Here is a 19,146-nt window from a genome sequence, read left to right on the forward strand (position 1 = left end):
AAATGGAGAATGCCATAAAATTTTATCAGAGCATGTGTGGAGTAATAAAAGCTTTGCCTGGAAGGATCACAAATTATCTAGAAGACATATTCTCTGATATGATTGGGTCAGTATTTGATTGTTCAAGAACTTTGAGACACACCTTTATTTTTGTTCTGTCAGCTTCTGAAGACAATTTGGTAGAAACTAAGAGAGGACCAGGGAATTCTAGGGCAAGGGGAATTCCACTGGTTTCTTTGTTTTACCTTCTGTCTATAGGCTAGTACCTTTTTATTTAGATTTGACTATTGCCTTATAAGATGACTCACATAGTAATAGTAAATATTGCAGTTTAGTTGGTTGTTGTTTTCACTGACTGCCTTTTATCTTTCACTTGTCTAAAATACTTTCATTACTGTTTTACTTTGCTCTTTATTGCAATCTGTCTTGACAAACAACTAAAATATGGGGAAAAGAATTCTAAACAAGAATGTGGTTTTCCCCCCAGTATTTATCTGGGGATGTGGTGGCGCAGAAGCTTAATGTCACTAGAACTGCTGGCCAGAAGTGGTGTGTACTCCAGAGTTTGAGCCTGGCTCTGCAAGATGGAGTGAGCTCCCATCACTCGATCCCTAGCTCCTGCCCACCCAGCAATTTGAAAGAATGCAATATTGCAAGTAGATAAATGGGTACCACTTCAGTAGGAAAAACCTAGCTGTATTCATGCATGCGGAGAGTGGAAGCCGGAACTGGATCTGGCCGGTTGCGAGGCATCACTATACAAGCCGGGGCAAGGCGAGACTGGTGGGGGGAGCTCAGAAGAGCCAGCAACTTGAACACCACTAGTCAGCTGATGTAAGGTTAGTTCACCCCCTGTGGTGCATATAGAATATGTATGTAAGTGCTGAACAGAATGAACTAGCATTCTAGGCTGTCAGGTCTTTATTGGGTATCTAGCATGTGTAGATTTGCCTGACATTGAATTAAATAAAGAATAAATATTTGTCTCTTTTCACTCAGAATGGCCATTTAGTATAATCACTAGCCTTTCTACTCGAGAAGACTCAAGCCAGGTGGCCTTGCTTTTACTTTTTCTTCAATTTTTCTTATTCACTCTCTTGGTTACTATGAGTCTGAAAAGCATCAAGGCTCAATGGTTCAGGGAGATATATAAGCCATCCTCCTCCTCCTCTTCCTCTGACTTTTTAGATTTTATAAAGACTGCACCTCAGTGGTGGGATACGACTGGTACATCCTGGTACGGCCATACCGGTGCCTGCTAGGAGCACCAGGTACCATTCCGGTACGGTGCTCTGGAGAGCCCACCGGTCCACCCACCCTCCTTACCTGTATTTGAGCCGATCGGGGCTCTCACGCACGTGCACAGAGCATACAGTGCCTGCATGACACTCCGCTGAGCAGCTGGAGCATTGCAGAGTGTTGCAGAGCGTTGCGGAGCATCGCGGGTGGTAAGTACGCATGCACGTGCGTATGTGGTGGACGCCCAGCCCCATTGCATCATACCAGTTGTAACGGGATCTGGAACCCACCACTGCTGCACCTGAGGAAACATATGCGCTTATTCACATTTTGAGATTGCATAGTACTGTATTTTTCGGAGTATAAGACGCACTGGAGTATAAGACGCACCAAGATTTTGAAGAGGCAAATTAAAAAAAAAGTTGTTGCACTCTGCAGACCTCCCAAAAATGGCCCATTTTTTCACAAAAACGGGCCCGCTTTTTGTCAAAAAAGGGCATGCATTTTTTTTGCAGAAATCAGCAAATAACGGGCCATTTTTTGCTGATTTCTGCCCTTCCCAGTCTCCAGTAGCACTCTGAAAGCCTCCTAAAGGCTATGCATGACCATTTTGATGAAGGGGTTTTGGGAGGCAAAAAATGCTGTATTCAGTGTATAAGACGCACCCAGATTTTCAGCCCCCTTTTTGAGGGAAAAAGGTGCTTCTTATACTCCAAAAAATACAGTATGTGTTTTTGTGCGTGCAAACTGGGGAAGGAATAGATGTACAGTAATTCATTCTCCATCCCAGCCATGTCCCCAAATATCTTGAGCAGCCATTGGACTGGAATTATTCTGTCTCAGAAAAGTTCCCCTGTAATATATTTGCTCAGCTGGGCTTCTAGCACCTGGTTGAAACCTTGGCTGGAATTCAAGCTGTCTGGTAACACAGGAAATGGGAAAACAGCTAAGTCATTGACAAAAAGACTAAATGAGCTAGATATAGCAACAAAACAACACAAACAAACTCTTTGTTTCTTGATGCTTTCACATTTTTAAATAAACTTCCAGGTTCTTTTATATTAAAAAAAAAACGGCAGCCTAATGTATTCTTGGAGAGTTTCCATGAAATACCTTGATTTGGGATGAAGGTTTTAATAAAAGTCTGTTTTTGGTTTTCAAAACATCTTATCTTTGCCCGAGAATCTCAATTTGAGAGGGAAACCTCAGCTACTCTGATAATACCTTTTATTACAGAATTGCCACCCTGTTGTCTATCTTTAACAGCTTTATGAAGTCCAGATATTTGACAGGTGCTCTTGTCTCTGCCAACAGCTGAACCCAAAGCCAGGCTAATGGAAAGGTGGCCATGCTGATGCTGTCTGTCATTTAGATGTTGGGCAGAAAGGTGCTTTTGAGACTACCAAAATAGGAAATGCCTCACATGGTCATGTGGGAGGGGGCAGCCCCTTTTACAAAAGATTATGTTGTCAAACCGTGTTAGTGTAATCATATATCTGGAACACAGGATAGAAAAGAAAGACTTAAACCACTGGGGGAGGACTGGAGCCAGGATCATAACATCTTAGGTTAGGTATCCGCTCCACCATGCCTTTAGCAGTGTCCCTGGCAGAGTCACCTTGTTAGTTTGAATCCACAGAAACTTTGGCTGCCTTCAGTTCAGGACTGCATCCAGCTGGCCATTTCTTCAACTCCAGGGAAGCATGAGAGCAATTCTACATTTCCACTGTCTCTCCAGTCAGGCATTAAAATACCCTCTCCAGCTTGTGCTAATACTGCATAGGCTTTAGGCTGGCAGGATTTGGTGTCTCTTCAGCCAAATACTTCTCAAGCACAAAGAATTAGGAAGGTGAGAGCTTCTCCACCACAGAAAGTAGATCCAGAATTCTCACGTAGAGCAAAGTTGAGTAGCAAAGCTCATGCTTAGTGGAGGAAATTCGGACTAAGCTGTTCATTTGCACATTTTTCCCATTGGATTTATTCTCCATAGTCAAGAACTAAGATGGGGTGGAAATATGCAATCCTGAAGCCATTTTGAGCCAGAATATAATGAGGTTTGCAACAAAAATGTTTGCTATCATGATGAATACCCAAGGAGAGTTGAACAAAGAATAGCAGTAAGGGATAATAATGTGAATATTGAAATGAAGACTCAGTCTTGTAAAATGTCATCATTCTTTTTCCAAAGTGCTGCCTTTGAACTGATTAAGGATTGGATTGTCTGATGCCAAGGATCAGTCTGAATCTATTCCTTTTCCTTCTCAGGAAACTTCCAGACTAAGAAAAAAGAAACATCTAAATGACCCAAGTTCTGGTTGTTCTGTTTCAAGCCCCCCCCCCCCAATTGTTAAAGGGCACCTTATGACTTCAGTGAGCCTCAGTGGTGGTAATAACAACAACTGTCTCAACCGGCATTGGGATAATTCCTAATCTGCAAGACTGCAACCATTTGGGGAAATAATGCTCAGTTATGTACCAAGGACACTGTTTTACTTATCCTGGGGTCTAAATGCCAGTTATCAGATGTAGAAATAACTGGGTAAGGCTGCTGCTTGCAATGCAATTGTAAATTTCTCAAAAGCATCTGGTTGCCATTGAAGTTTAATGTTTCTAATGTTCAAATCCCAGGAGAGTTCATTTTCACTGTTTTTGATTCAGAAATTATATCCAGTATTCTAATGAAGCTAAATAAAGCTGGGAAGTCAAATCCATGCATGTGTACTGATGGTGTCTCATTTGATGCACATCACAAGCTGTGCATATGTATTTGGTGACATTGGGAGCATCGAACTATTCTTTCCCAATTTGATTGGTGATCTCCAGAGGGAATTCCCTTAATTCCCAGTTACACTGAACCATTAGACTAATATGTTGGGGAATTGGAGAAAAGCAATGCAGAAAAGCCCTCCCACTCCTGATAGAGTCACCTTCTTTGGTATGGTCAAGAGGGGAGAAGTGAAGCTAAAGACAATCCACCCTAGGACGAGAGCAGATGGTACTTTACATGGTTCATCAATCCAGTCTACCAAGAAGAGGGAAACAGACCTTGAGAAGACAGTGGCAAAAATGTAAGACACAGTTGAGGCATTTAGTTAAATTGTGTTTAGAGGATGAGAATCCCAGACTGGAAGAGTCTCTTCTAGTTACTGAGCATGATAATCAAACTTTTATAAATAAATCTGAGGGTGATGGCATACCATACCCAAATCAAGCCATGGTTTGAAAGAATAGAGGGCAAAATCCTTTATTTTATAAGGACACATATAACTAGTACATGGAATATGAGCATCATGAACTAAGAAAAAAATGAAATCGTTAAAAGAGGGATAATGAGGTCAAAAGCAAGAATGAATTGCACAGAATTCAGAAAGGACGTTGCTCATGTTGACGTTTGTGTCAGAAGCACCGAGGTTCTTCTAGATTGAAAGGATTAGCTGGTGACATCACTGTTGGCCACCGGATGGCTGGTCGGGGCCCAGTTCATATCTCTGTTAATGTGCCCACTGAAGAGGATACCTATTTATCTACTCGCAATTACTCACTTTTGAACTGCTTGGTTGGCAGGAGCTGGAACCAATAATGGCAGTTTGCCCTGTGACACAGCAACACTTGGGTCTCAAATGCAGGCTTGCTGATTGTCAACCCAGTGTCCTAACCATTGCTAAGAATGTGTTCAACTAAATGCACAATGGTATCATATTATTAGAATTAGTGTTGATCACTAAAGACCTAGTTTATACAAAACATTGAGGAATTCCATGGTTAAGTTCAAAAAGTGGTAAATGCAACGTCTAGAAGATGTTACAGTACTGGAATGCATTATCATTATTTGTTACTATTTTCATTCAGTTGTGTCTGATTTATGGAGAAGTCCCTGCGGTTTTCTTGGCAAGGTTTTTCAGAAATGGTTTGTCATTGGTTCTTTTCTAAGGCTGAGAGAAAGTGACTGACACAGGATCAGCCTGCTGGCTTTGTGCCTAAGGTGGGATGGGCTCACAGTCTAGGCTTTTACCTTAACTACTACTTTAATGCAGGAGCTAAATTAATAGATCTTTATGTAAAGATATATTTATATATTACTTACACCTGCCTCACATATCCTAAAGGCAGACCTCACATGTAGACAGATATATGGATTTGACCTGGAGGAAAGGTTGTAAGATTAGATCTGGATGATATATATCTTAGTCTGAATATAAGAATTAAAAAATCACCTTAAGGAGCAAATGTGGTGTATTGAAGTTATGCAGAAGAGAAACAGAAAAGCTATAGGAAAAGATAAGACAGAATATGAAAACTAAAGATGAAGAGAAGAAGAATCCCAATGTTTTAAAAAGGAAAGGATCCAAGTAATTTTTCAGAACAGACTATAATGAGAGTTGTAAAATGAGAACCCTCAGATAACAAGAAGGTTGTACCATGAACAGACTTTCGGTCTTGAGAAAAAAGGACAAGGGAACGTATCTGAACCAAAAATGTCAGCAAGCAGACAAAAAATAAGAAGAAAAGAAACAAGGAATGTATTTTTAAGATCACAGAAATTGCAGGTACATTTTCAGCCAAGGTAGGAATACTAGACGATACCTAGTTCCATATACTTATGAGAAAATCTAATAGAAACAATGAAGGTTTAATGAAAGTAGAAGGACTCTGCTGATTCTTTAAAGGGGTTTATAGAATACCAGATTTGCACGGCAACAGTAGTCTATTAGAAAGGGGATCCAAAAGGCAATAGACAAACTCAAACAGAAAAACATTATGTGCAGATGAAATTCTTATTAAAATGTTTAATGCGAACAAAGTGCTATAGTTTGATTTCAACAAATATGGAACAAGATTAAACATAGCACTTGGAAATTGGGGCATCCTTGGTGCTCTTTAAGCTTGGATGTTTTCTTGCAGATGCAGAAAAAAACTAGGCTCAAGGAGCACCAAGAACTTCACGGGTCAACCCTGAGTTACTAACATTTTCTTCTATCAGCTTAGAAATGTTTGGTAGTCTTCAACATACAACCACAATTGAAGCTCAAAATTTATGTTGCTAAGTGAGAAATTTGTTATGTGCATTTCCCCCCCCCCCCCCCATTTTATGATTTTTCTTGCCACATTTGTTAAGTGAATCCCTGCAGGTCTTAAATTAGTAACACAGTGGTTAAGTGAAACCAATGGTTTCCCCATTGACTTTGCTTGTCAGAAGGTCGCAAAAGGTGATCACATGACCCTCGGGCACTGCAACCATCATCAATATGCGTCAGTTGTCAAGCATCCGAATGTAAATCATGTGACCATGGAGATGCTGCAATGGTCATAAGTGTGTCAAATGGACATAAGTCTCTTTTCTCCCAGTGTATTTTAGCTTCGAATGGTCCCTAAATGAACTATTGTAAGTCGAAGGCTACCTGTACCAATATAAAAAAGCAGATGCAAGGGAATATTCAAAGGAATCAACTATTCTTCATGCAAGCAAAGAAGAAAAGAGCCATTACGGAGAGAGATGCCACATGAACAGAAAAGTTTCAGAGAAGTCCAAAGGGACACAACATCAGGGAACTAATGTAAGTTGCACAAAAGGGAAAAAATAAGGTTTACTTCTGCATTATTGACTACAGGGAGTCCTTTGATTATGCTAGAATATGGAACATATTAAAGCTATGGCTCGTGCCAGAACACCTGATTATTCTTCTGGGAAACTTCTGCAATGAACAAGGAACTACTGTCAGAACTGAATTTGAAGAGACAGAATAGAAAAAGGGCGAGACAAGGCTGCATATTGTTCTCATATATTTTTAATATATATATTGTGAATTTAGTACAACCATGACAGGATTAAAAAAGACAACAACAGGAACCAAAATAGGAGGCTGAAACCATAACAATTTGGGATTTGCATCCCGCATCATTGTGTTATATAAGGAAGAGCTGGCGGAAAATGAAAAATGGGAAGTGAAAATTCTGTGTTAATGTTAAATATTAACAAGACAAAGGTGATGTCAGTTAGCATGCTTAGTCAAATTAATCATCCATCCAACTGCTTTCTTTGTGCAAAATCCTCTAGAATTTCACTGGCAGACGATTATTTCGTCTCTACTTAAAGGCTTCCATTGACTGAAGACTCATCACTTCATGTAGCACTGGGGCAGTCTGTTCCAAAGGCTTATACAGCAGCTCATACAATCAGGCAGTTCCTCTTAACATCTAGCTTGAAACTCCATCCCTGTAGTTTTGATCCACTACTTCTGGTCCTACCCCTTGGAGAAATAGAGAACAAGGCCATTTCCTCTTTTCAGTGAAGTCAACACTGAAGAATTTAAAAAGCTATTTCCTTGTTCTCAAAACTGGATAAAGATGCACACGTACTTAAAAAAAAAGTAGAGGAGATTAATCCTGAGGAGAAAATCTATGACAGGCCTATGGATCCAGATAGTCCAGTACCATGAACTGTAAGGCAACCCACTCAATCAGCCCTAGATCAAATGAGGTCTATGTGCTTCTCTTTGGTGATAACCAATGGAAACTCATACTTGAAAATGTGATATGAGTAGGTGATGCACAATACATAGAAAATATATGTTTGGCAAGATGGAAAGAAATAGAAGAGAAAGACAAGGAATAAATTGGGTGGATAAGCTATACGTTACTACTAGAGACAAGTTGAGATAGCACAACATTTGTCCATGTGGTCACTGGGAGTCAAGACCGATTCAATGACACATTGGCTATTGCAGAAAAGAAAGTATTTTCGTTGAATATGTTTATAAAACAAGCAACATCTTCTCATTGAACCTTTATTTATTTATTAATTAAATTTATATACCACCCAGCTCCCCGATAGGATGACTCTGGGTGGCACTTTTTTTTAATCTTTTCCTTCTCTCATCTCTATTTTTCCCCCTCTTTCTGAAACCTAATCTGTACTTTGATTATTAAAAAATATAAATCTACATCTGCAATGAATGAGATATTGGAACAAAGTAAGGAAGCAAGATGAGGCGTATGAAAGGGCAAAAATATATCCAAAGGAGGAGGAGGAAGAAGGAGGACAGTGGAGTAAGAGCAGAGAGAAAGAGAAATGACTAACCTTGATGTGGTTGCAACTAGACAGTTACCTCAGCCCCCCCCTTTTCCCCATCCGCGTGGCCTGGACTAACTGTAACAACATCTGTTCCACTTGAGCTCTGCTCAGCTAGTGGTCTGTTTGTTTAATTGTCAGCCTGGTTTGTAATTTTGCTTCCCATTAGGAAGCTGAAGAAAAGAAGAGCAGGAGGATATTTTCATTCTGGGAAATATTTCACCAGGACAATGAGCTTTTCTCTCTCTCTCTTTATACTTGTTTGTTTGTTTTTTTTATTTCCACAGCACTGAATGGCCCAGAACGAGCTGTACTGCTTCTCTTGACAAGACAGACGTTTGCAGAGGCCATTGTTCAACCTGATGTATTAAGGCCTCACACTTGTAATTTTGGCGCTGATCCCCTTTTCCCATTGTGCAGTCAGAATAGGCGGCAAAAGGAGAACCTGGCCTCTTTATTTGCCAGCCAGCGAAGAAGGCAGCAGTGGTGCCCAGCAGCACATCTTCTCTCCCTTCCCTGCCTCTCTCCCCTCCTCCCCCCCCATCTTTTCTCTGTTCATCAAAGTTTTCTCTCTCCAGTTTCAGCCAAGGAAGGAAAAGGTTTCCTAAACATTCAAAGGAGATTTGCTCCATGCCTTTTCCTTTTGTTGGATATACTTGGCTGCTTTCCTGCAGGGCTGGATTGAGACATGAACATTTTGGAATAGTGTGACTTCTTCCTGAAGGGTTAGCAAAGTTTGAATAATAATAAGTTTAAAAAAAAAACTTCCAAGGAGAACCCTTGTAGTCCTGGACGTCAGCCCTGAGGAAGGGAATGATCTGTTTACATACTGGCTGAACAGGATGTGCAAAAAAACCCTCTTGCGTATTCTTTGCTTCAATTGGGCTAAGATGATACTCTTGGTCAGTGCATCTTGAATAGGCTTGTTCTTACCTAGAAATGGAGCTGCCTTGTATTTGGAGGATCTTAGCTGGTATCTCGAAGGAACCTGTATTTGGGTCAGGAAAACTCTTAGGCGAGACAGATAAAATAAGCTATAAACTATGCTAACTCAGGGGACAACTAATGATCTCACCAACTCTCTGCTCTTGATAGCTGCTGGCTTGCTTGAGTTTTATCTGTGTTAAATCTAGTTCTAGACTGAGTTTCTTTAACAAAGCTCAAAAAAGAACAAATATACACTTTGCTACTTACACTCCTTCACACAGGACCTGAGAGGTGTACATTTATATCAGCTACCTGCCTGAATGTGAGAGCTCTATACGTCTGTTGTGACAAATCAGCAAAAAGCCCAGAGGTATTTTATGACTTTTATTGCAACATGAAGGGTTTTTTAAAAAAATGAACTAATTTAAGGGCCCAGTAGACACAGTATTGACTCATTTCCTTTCTTAGTCAGGATAGGCAAGTATGATTATAGGCAGGTTTTTAAGACAGATCATCTGGATTTTAAAAATAAATTAGTTGGGATGATTTTGGAGCCACATAATCTATAGCAGATCACCTTTTTAGCTCACCTTTTCGTTGCTGTGTGCCAAAAACACATGCATGTGCGCATCCATAATCCAATGCACATGTGACCCCTCCACGCCCCTGCGCATGCACATGTAACCCCCGTGTGCGCCCTTCCCCCACGAATGTGACCCCCTGTGCTCCCCCCACCCCCTGCGCCTGTGTTCTCAACACCCCCCCCATGTGCAGCAGAGATCCGAAAACCAGCTGGCTGGTGGGTGGCACGTGTGCATGCGCAATGGAGCTAAGCTGAGGCAACGGCTCGCGTGCCCCAGAGAGGGCTCTGTGTGCCACCTGTGCCATAGGTTTGCCATCACAGATCTATAGATTCTGAGGCAGGGCGGCAGGAAAGCACTTGAATTGTAACAAGATTTTGACAAAGTTGTCCTTGAAGAACTAGGATTTATTCCACTGGGGTTCCACTGACTAAGTATGCTAAAGTGATACCTTTTAGATGTATATTGAACTACAATTCCCATGATTCTCAAAAACTGTAGTCTGACACTAGTTTGAGGAAGGCTGGAACACACAATCAAAGAATAAAGTTTCCCTCATATTAACCTTCGTCCCAGCTCTGTAGCAGATGGGAGGTGCAAAGTGTTTACTTATGCTCAAACTCTCTCTCCACCCCATCGCCCACTTTTGGGTAAAACATTTTTTCACTAATGTGATAATTGCTTTTGGATAGACCCGTCTACCTGCATCCCTGTGTCTAGGCATTTTCACAGCACTCTCTCTGCCCCCAGCAGGGCTAATTTAAAAGACTCCACTCTAATGAGATGTTTGAATGGTTCTCAAAAAACAACAACAGTGGATCTCTCACAAAACAACAAAGAGGACCAATTGCAAACAAATGTGTTGAAGGGTCCCAGAGCTCTTGGCAGAAGGATTAGAGCTAGCTAAAGGTCAAAATAATTTAGGGTGTAAGGAAAGAGGAGGGAAAAAGAGACAAAGAGGCCAGCTTTTGTTATAGAGAAAACAAGTCTGGTCAATTAAAAAAATGAAAAAAAACCCTTTTCCTGAAAAACATCTCTCGAATCATTTGTTGGGTTTGTGGAAAGTGGTGCACAGCATTTCTAAACTGACAACTCACCATATGCAAGTGAGATTTGAATTGGGTATGATTAGACAGCAAAGAAATTTGGGGGGAAATTGATCTAAAATAGAAATGCAACATGCAAATCAAGGCTACAGATTTGCAAATGCAGCCTCCTGGAATGGGGATGAAAAAAAAAACGTTTGCAACCAAATTGCCAAGCTTGGAGTGCAAACGGACAGCCTTGCAAATTCTAATTAACAGTATTCCTTAATGCCCATTTAGAAATTATGCTTCAAAAGAGATATTTCATTTGTGCTTACTCAAGCCAGAGGCCAGCTGTTCATGGACAGCGTCAAGGCCAATCATGTATAGGCACTTTCCCTCTTTCTTAGGATTTTTTAAGTTTAAACTTGATTTGGACTAGATAACCTTTCAGACTACTAATCGAGTATGGTCCACTGATGATCCTTCAAGCAGATGACACATCACTCTGCACTGGTTCACGTGGATACCCAGACAGCAAATAGTTCAACAAAGCAGCTCAGTCAGAAAAGGTACCTATGTTAGGGACTATTAGAAAATAATTTGACAGCCAGTGATAGAATTCACACATCATATTAAACCACCCTGTGTTTATTTATGGTGCCTTGAATACCACAATTGGTTGGGCTTACCCACATGCTCAGGTATAAAACATCATTCACAAACTATAATGGTTAAGCTTGCAAAGCACACAAAATTTTAAAAAATTATAAATCACATTATAGTGCAATGTGTCATGTAAATCCAGTCCGTATCATATAATGTCTGTATAATTAATCAAATCCAGTATAGTGGTTGTTGGAATAGAATGTGGGAGAATCAGATGGATGTCCTACCTTAGCTATGGAAGCTCACTGGGTGACCTTGGGACACCAATGGGACAGTCAGTCTCTTTCAGCCCAACCTAATGCATAGGGGAGGAGTTACAGATAAAGGTGGAAGAGAGAATGCTATGTATGCTGCCTTGAGTTCTTAGAGGAATGATGCAGGGGTGGGTTCAGGCAGGCACTACTGCCGATTTGCACCTGGGCATGCTGTGCATGCATACTTGATGTGCAATGCAATAAAAATTGTTCTGCGCATGCGCAGTACAATAAAAAAATTTCTGTGCACGTGCAGAAGCAAAAAACTGGAGAACCAGTTCAGGGGCGTGGCAGGTCTGGGTCGCTGCCGGTTCCAGCGACCCAGGCCGCCAAACCACTACTGGTAAGAACCTACAACTGGAATGATGGGATATGTATCCAACAAAAATACAGTTGCATTTGGAAAACAGTATGACTTCTTATCTCAATAATTATACCCTCTTTAGGACTGAACTCTTTTCCCATGAAGAAAGAGTGAAGGATTTGGAGTTCCATAGTTTAAATAAAAGATTCCAAGAAGGAAACAAGGGAAAGGTTATAAATTTTGCAGATGGAAAAAAATGGGGGAAAAAAAACAGAAAAATGTTCATTTACTCACTTATTGCAAGAATTTGGGTCACTCAATCAAACTGATTGGAAGGAACCAGACAAAAGGAATTCCATGCTTATTTAACATATTTTAGACAGTGTTTGGTTATGGGCCTAAAGGGCTCTAAATGGGATTAGATAGATCCACGTTAGAAAGTTCTATCATGATATGTCGGATCTTCCATAACATGCTGCAGAGTGGGGCACTTGTGTTTATGTTCAGTCAGCCAATGTCTCTTCCATTTTGTCCTGCTCCCACCCACATTGCTGGTTTGTCCCTCTTTCAGCTAATATTTTCTGACTAAAGAACTTGCTCGCTCTTCAGTAGATAGTTTCTGGCTCCCAGCTTCCTTTTATGGAATTGATCTCATCCATTAAATATGTTGGGGGTCTGTAAACCACAGATTCCCCTGATCTGCTGACATTCCTTGGAGTATTGTTCTTTAAAAAAAGAAAAGAATAATGTTATTTTTAATTTATTAGAAGATTCCAAAAATGAACAATACCAGAAAATACAACAAAAAACTAAACCAAACCAAGAAATAAAAGCCCTGGGCTAAAGCGTGTCACATGACATACTGTACGGTTCTTTGTTTTCCAATTATCATTGGCAATACAAGCTGGGAATTCTGGGAGTTGTAATTCAAATTCCCTATTGGGCACCAAGTTGAAGTCAGCTACCCTAGAAATTATACAACCTTGCTGTTGTTTACTCAATATTTGGGACTGTGACCTTCTTCAGCCTTGATGGATGCCCGTGACGTCTGACGCTAATAACGTAAATCTTTTCTGAAAATAGACAACTTGGTTTTTAGGGTCAGGAATTTCAGCACAATTATTACTTTTATGACTTTAAAGGCTAATGAGATTATTTTAATATACATATTTGTATTTTATACTCATATGTTTCTTATCCCCCCCCCCCTATATTGCTGATTTCCATGTCTAATCCTGACTGCTTCTTCTCCCTGGTGCGGTGTATCAAGTTCTAATTGCTATGATGTTTATACTATGTGCAAATTTTATATAGATATAAATGCTTTTCATAAAAAGGGAGCTCTGCTTCTGGAGAATGTCTTGGAAACTTGGCCTTGTATCTTAATTCTAGCTATGGTTATTTGGCATGAGACAGTTGCACTAGCAGGGTACTCAAAAGCTCTGATATTAGCACCCCACATATTTTGGTGCTGAATTTTAGCTCTGAAAACAAGTTCCAGGGTATCGATTAAATTCACTTTTAAATAAAGGTATGCATATATGAGCAAGCCAGAGTTAATTTACTGCTATTAAAAGAAGTCCTGGGCTTCTTGTTAGTTTGATACCTCAGACAGAATTGTTAGAGGACTGCATCAGAAACCTTCTATAGTCAGGCCAGAGCAAAGGGTAGTATGCCCAATACTCTTTTCTCAATATTTTCCCCTACAGGAACAGTCTTGTGGAGTAGGTTGACTCAAAAATGACTGGTCAAAATCATCTAGTGAGTTTTCATGTTGTAGAGCGACACTACAATCATTGCACCAAACTGGTTCTTTATGCTTCCATTGATTTTTTAGATAATGATAATTATGACATTTTCCATGTAGCATCTGTGTTGTTAATACAGTACAATATTTTGTTCCCAGACTTAGAACAGCTACTTTCCAAATACCATTCAGGAACATCATCTTGTTTAGCCTGATGATGGGATTAGATAACATATGGTCAGGGGAGTATGGACATAAATACTCAAGAAGAGGGCACTACAGATTGTTTGTCCCAAAGGTTCTCTAGAGCCGAAGAAGTTTCTTGGATGAGAAGTGAAACATCTTCAAACAAAAACCAGAAAGTTCAGTTGCCTTTTGAAAAAGCACCTCTGGGACAACCATAACCTGGATGACAGAGAATCTCCATAGACATTTACAGATTGTTTCCTCATTTGTTAGGATTACTGAATGCAACATGAAATCGGATTCACCTAGATAGTTGTTGTCTGTGCTGACTGGAAGTAGCCCTCCAGTATTCCTTCCATGACTTTCCCCGCAGGGATTTTGCTGTCTATGCATATGTACTATATTTTTCGGAGTATAAGACACACCTTTTCTCCTCAAAAATGAGGGTGAAAATCTGGGTGCATCTTATACACTGAATATAGCATGTTTAGCCTACCAAAACCCCTCCCCCTTTGCAAAAATGGATGTGCATAGGGTTTGGGAGGCTTGCAAAGTGCTCCTGGGGGCTGGGGAGGGCACAAAAAGAGCAAAAAACAGCCCATTTTTGCCCCCCCCAGCCTCCAGGAGCACTCTACAAGCCTCCCAAAGCTCTGCCTGCCTTTTTTTTTTTTGCCAAAAATTAAGCATGCAGAGGGTTTGGGAAGCCTGCAGAATGCAAAAACTTTTTTTAAAAAAATTTACCTCTTCGAAATCATGGTGCGTCTTATACTCCAGTGCATCTTATTGTCCGAAAAATACAAAGAAAATGTATCCCATCTGAACTAGAGTTTGTTCCCACTAATAGTATGGGTGATTTTGAACATGTTGAAGCGTTGTCTGAACTGAGTTTGTTTCTTAGAACTCTCCTTCCTCTTTTATAATAAAACCAGTCACAGCCATAGGAATGAGAGAGGGGGGGCATATAAAAAAGTCTTTGGAACCTTATGTGGCCTATATATACCATGTGACCTGTACAAAGGAAACCACACTGTGTCAAAACAGCCTGGTTATTTCTATCTGATTGAATTGCTTTCTCTGTAGCCAGGGACAAGGTTAGATCAAGCACTATTTTCAAGAACAAGGCATCGATATGCACCTCAGCTCCTGAGGCTCAGAAGCTCTAAATAAACATCTCCCATGCATTTAGTGTGTTTACTGGGGTGTGGTAAAGCTTAGTTCAGCTTGACCTAGGTTGAACAAAATGTGTGTGAAAGCATACGAACTGCCATGCTAGATTGGCCTGGAGATCTTTTTCTTTATATATATATATATATATATATATGTATGTATGTATGTATGTATGTATGTATGTATGTATGTATGTATGTATGTATATATATATATATATATATATATATATATATATATATATATATATATATATATATATATATACATATACATATACATATTATCTTTATATATATATATATATATATATATATATATATATATATATATATATATATATATATATATATATATACACATATACATATTATCTTTATATATATATATATATATATATATATATATATATAAATATATATTTATATATATTTATATATATAAATCTACCTAAGATTTATGTAGATCTACATAAGCACCGCAGACCAAATGATGAGATCTTTCTATTTCATTCCCTGTATCTTCTGGTACTCTGAATATTCACATTTTTTGAAAGTGGCTGTAGTGTGCTAGAAAATGACACAATGCATGGCTTTTCTTCAGTGCTTAGGGAAAAACACTCCTTCCAGAGAGACTAATGGGTCCTTCTGTCATAGCACATGGGTCATCCAATGGATTTGAATGAAGTGAAATTCAGAACGGAAGAATTGAAATATTTATTCTCACCATATGTATACAATTTATTATTAAAAATGCAATGATGGTCATACAAGCTGGACAGCTTTTTGTAATTAAACAAATTCATTGAAGTTAAACCATCCAAGCTTACTGAGAGTCACCCAAGATGATATATGAGTCATGAGGGTAATGTATCACTTTTAAAGGCAGTGATTGGTTCTTGGGTTATGGGAAGCTATTCCTTGTTTTACCATGGTTTTTGAACAAATCATAAGATCTAGGTTCATGTAAACCATAAACTATAATATGTATACTACTGTGGCTTTTTCATTTATCTCATTTACCTCATAAACCAGGGATCCTCAAATGTTTTAGGTGCTGCCTCAGGCACGGCAGCTCTGTCCAGACGGTTGAGTACGGTTTTACTCAAACCCATTTTACCTCCTTTTTCCCTTAGGAGGCACATTGGGTTGTATGAATCACTAGCACTAATGTATTTTTATGTTACTGTTTCTGCAATAGAAAGTTATTTTGGAAGGCCTTGTTTATTTATCTATCTATCAACATCTGTCATTCTGTGCAAAGCAATGATAATGTTTTGTAATTTGGTTTGATTAAAGTGTAATATATTTCGTTTCTGTCTCTTATCTTTCATTTAGCCTTTTTATATGCACCTATCCCACCACTGTGGGAAAGAGAATGATAGACTACTATCTGCATCTTTGGTGCAATCAAGTCAATCTTTTATTTGCACTAGTTTAAGAACACAGTTTAAGAATATCAAGAGCTATAATGTCTAAAACAATGATATACAGTATTCAGACCTAGTTATCACATATCTGCAAGGTTGCTACGTTTGGGGACAGCTACTTGAGTGACACAAATCTCCACATATTATCTTTAAGAATTATCCAGCTAAATCTGTTTTCAAAATGACTGCTAATTGCACAGTGCTGCCCAATCTCTCTCCCTCTCCCTCCCTCTCTCTCTCAACACCTCCTCTCCTTGTTCAGCTATTTTCATCTTTTGAAAAAAGTGACTGAACAGCAATTTTGTACATGACTATGTAAATCCCCTGCAGCTGATTAGCCTGGTAACAAAGATACCTTGTCACCCACCCAGCTTAATCCATGCATTTCAAAGGCTAGTTTTATTGAGCATTTTTTCAACCCCAGATCTTTATTTATTTAGCTTGATTGCTTTGAAAACCTCACCACCACTTTCTTTTAATTCTTTCATTTACATATGCATCATATATAGGTGCAACCTTGAATATTCAAAGATTTCCAGGGCAGTTGGAGTTACATATCCTCCTCCTTAACAAGAAAAAAAAGTCTAATCAGCACCTGTACATTTTAGCAACGATGCACTATTACTGGCTCTTTTTCTATTTTTCCCAGTAGAATACTGAATACTGTTTGGGTGTATGTGAGTGCTAATATTCATGTGTTGTCTGCCTGTCTTTCTATTATCTATCTATCTATCATCTATCTATCTATCATCTATCTATCTATCTATCTATCTATCTATCTATCTATCATCTATCATCTATCTATCTATCTATCTATCTATCTATCTATCTATCATCTATCTATCTATCTATCTATCTATCTATCTATCATCTATCTATCTATCTACCTACCTACCTACCTACCTACCTACCTATCCATCCCTACCTACCTACCTACCTACCTACCTACCTACCTATCATCTAATCTCTACTATCTTTTTAGAGGGAGTACTGAGATGCAATAGGCTTCCTCTCTCCCCTGCCCTTGCTTGGAAGAGAGAAGAAATTGGAGTCAGACAGTCTCCACAGAGTGTCATACTCCAGTCAATGTAGGAGAGTATCCGAGTCGTAAATCTGTCAATACAAAGAGAACAGCACACCACAAAAATGTGACTAAAACCAAGAAATGTAGCATAATTACAGGTTCATTATTGCAAACAAAAGCATCTCCCCTTTCCACCCCTTTGGCAGGGATGAAGCCATTCAAAAGGGCTCATTATGTTGTTACCTGGGCAGGTTTGGAGGCCCCCTAAACTGTTGCTGCTGGTCTGCTTATTTTCCTGCTTGGGAATTTGGGAATGCTGCTGGCTCAAGACATGGAGGACTTTGGCAACAAGAAAGACCTCTTCCCTTCCCATCCGTAGGTCATTCCTCAGAAGGAATGTATTTCTGTATGTGTTTCTCTTTAATATTCAGCACTTAGTATTTCTGAAAGGAACCAGGTTGACAGGCCCAGAGATGAAAAGTCCTAGGTGTATCCATGCGATGGGTGGGGCAGTGAAGGATTGCTTCACTGCCTGAGCTGCACACTTCAATACTGACCTGAAGAACCCCTTCTGTGGCCTGCATACTTACTCCTCTTTGTGACTCCCAAGGCATGTCTGGACAAAGGTCTTTCTTGGACTTGTGTTCAGAAATTGACAGTCCAGATCCTTGCAAAGGCAAAGTATACATACGCAATCTTATTAATTTATTCACCAAAGTCATAAACTTCTGGCTCAAACTAGAAGACTGGCAAGCATATGTAACATGCACACCATAGAAAAGGATAATCAAGGACATAGCCTCTCTTTCCTTACCCATACAACATCACTGTTTTTGCTTCTGCCTTTTCAAGAGGCAGTCGTTGCCAACCTTGGTGCAGGACTGCCATTAAATAATAAGCAAAATCATTTTCCTGTGAGCATCAAAAGTACATTATGATGTATACTACCCAGACTCACTTTTTGAGATGAGTAGCTATAGATATATGAAGCTATAGATATATGAACATATGAAGAACGGTTGCAGGAACTGGGTATGTTTAGCTTAAGAGAAAGAAGGACTAGGGGAGACATGATAGCAGTGTTCCAATATCTCAGGGGTTGCCACAAAGAAGAGGGAGTCAAACTATTCTCCAAGGCACCTGAGGGTAGAACAAGAAGCAATGGGTGGAAACTAATCAAGGAGAGAAGCAACTTAGAACTGAGGAGAAATTTCCTGACAGTTAGAACAATTAATCAGTGGAACAGCTTCCCTCCAGAAGTTGTGAATGCCCCAACACTGGAAGTCTTTAAGAAGATGTTGGATCGCTATTTGTCTGAAACGGTATAGGGTTTCCTGCCTAGGCAGGGGGTTGGACTAGAAGACCTTCAAGGTCCCTTCCAACTCTACTATTGTATTGTATTGTATTGTATTGTATTGTATTGTATTGTATTGTATAGATATCAAATAAATCAGAAGAACATATGTTGATTACACATAGAATGACACTATAACATATATTGAGTTTTCATGACTCAGCTTCTCTA

Source organism: Natrix helvetica, assembly GCF_964273705.1.
Source record: "Natrix helvetica genome assembly, chromosome: 1".
NCBI classification, from domain to species: domain Eukaryota; kingdom Metazoa; phylum Chordata; class Lepidosauria; order Squamata; family Natricidae; genus Natrix; species Natrix helvetica.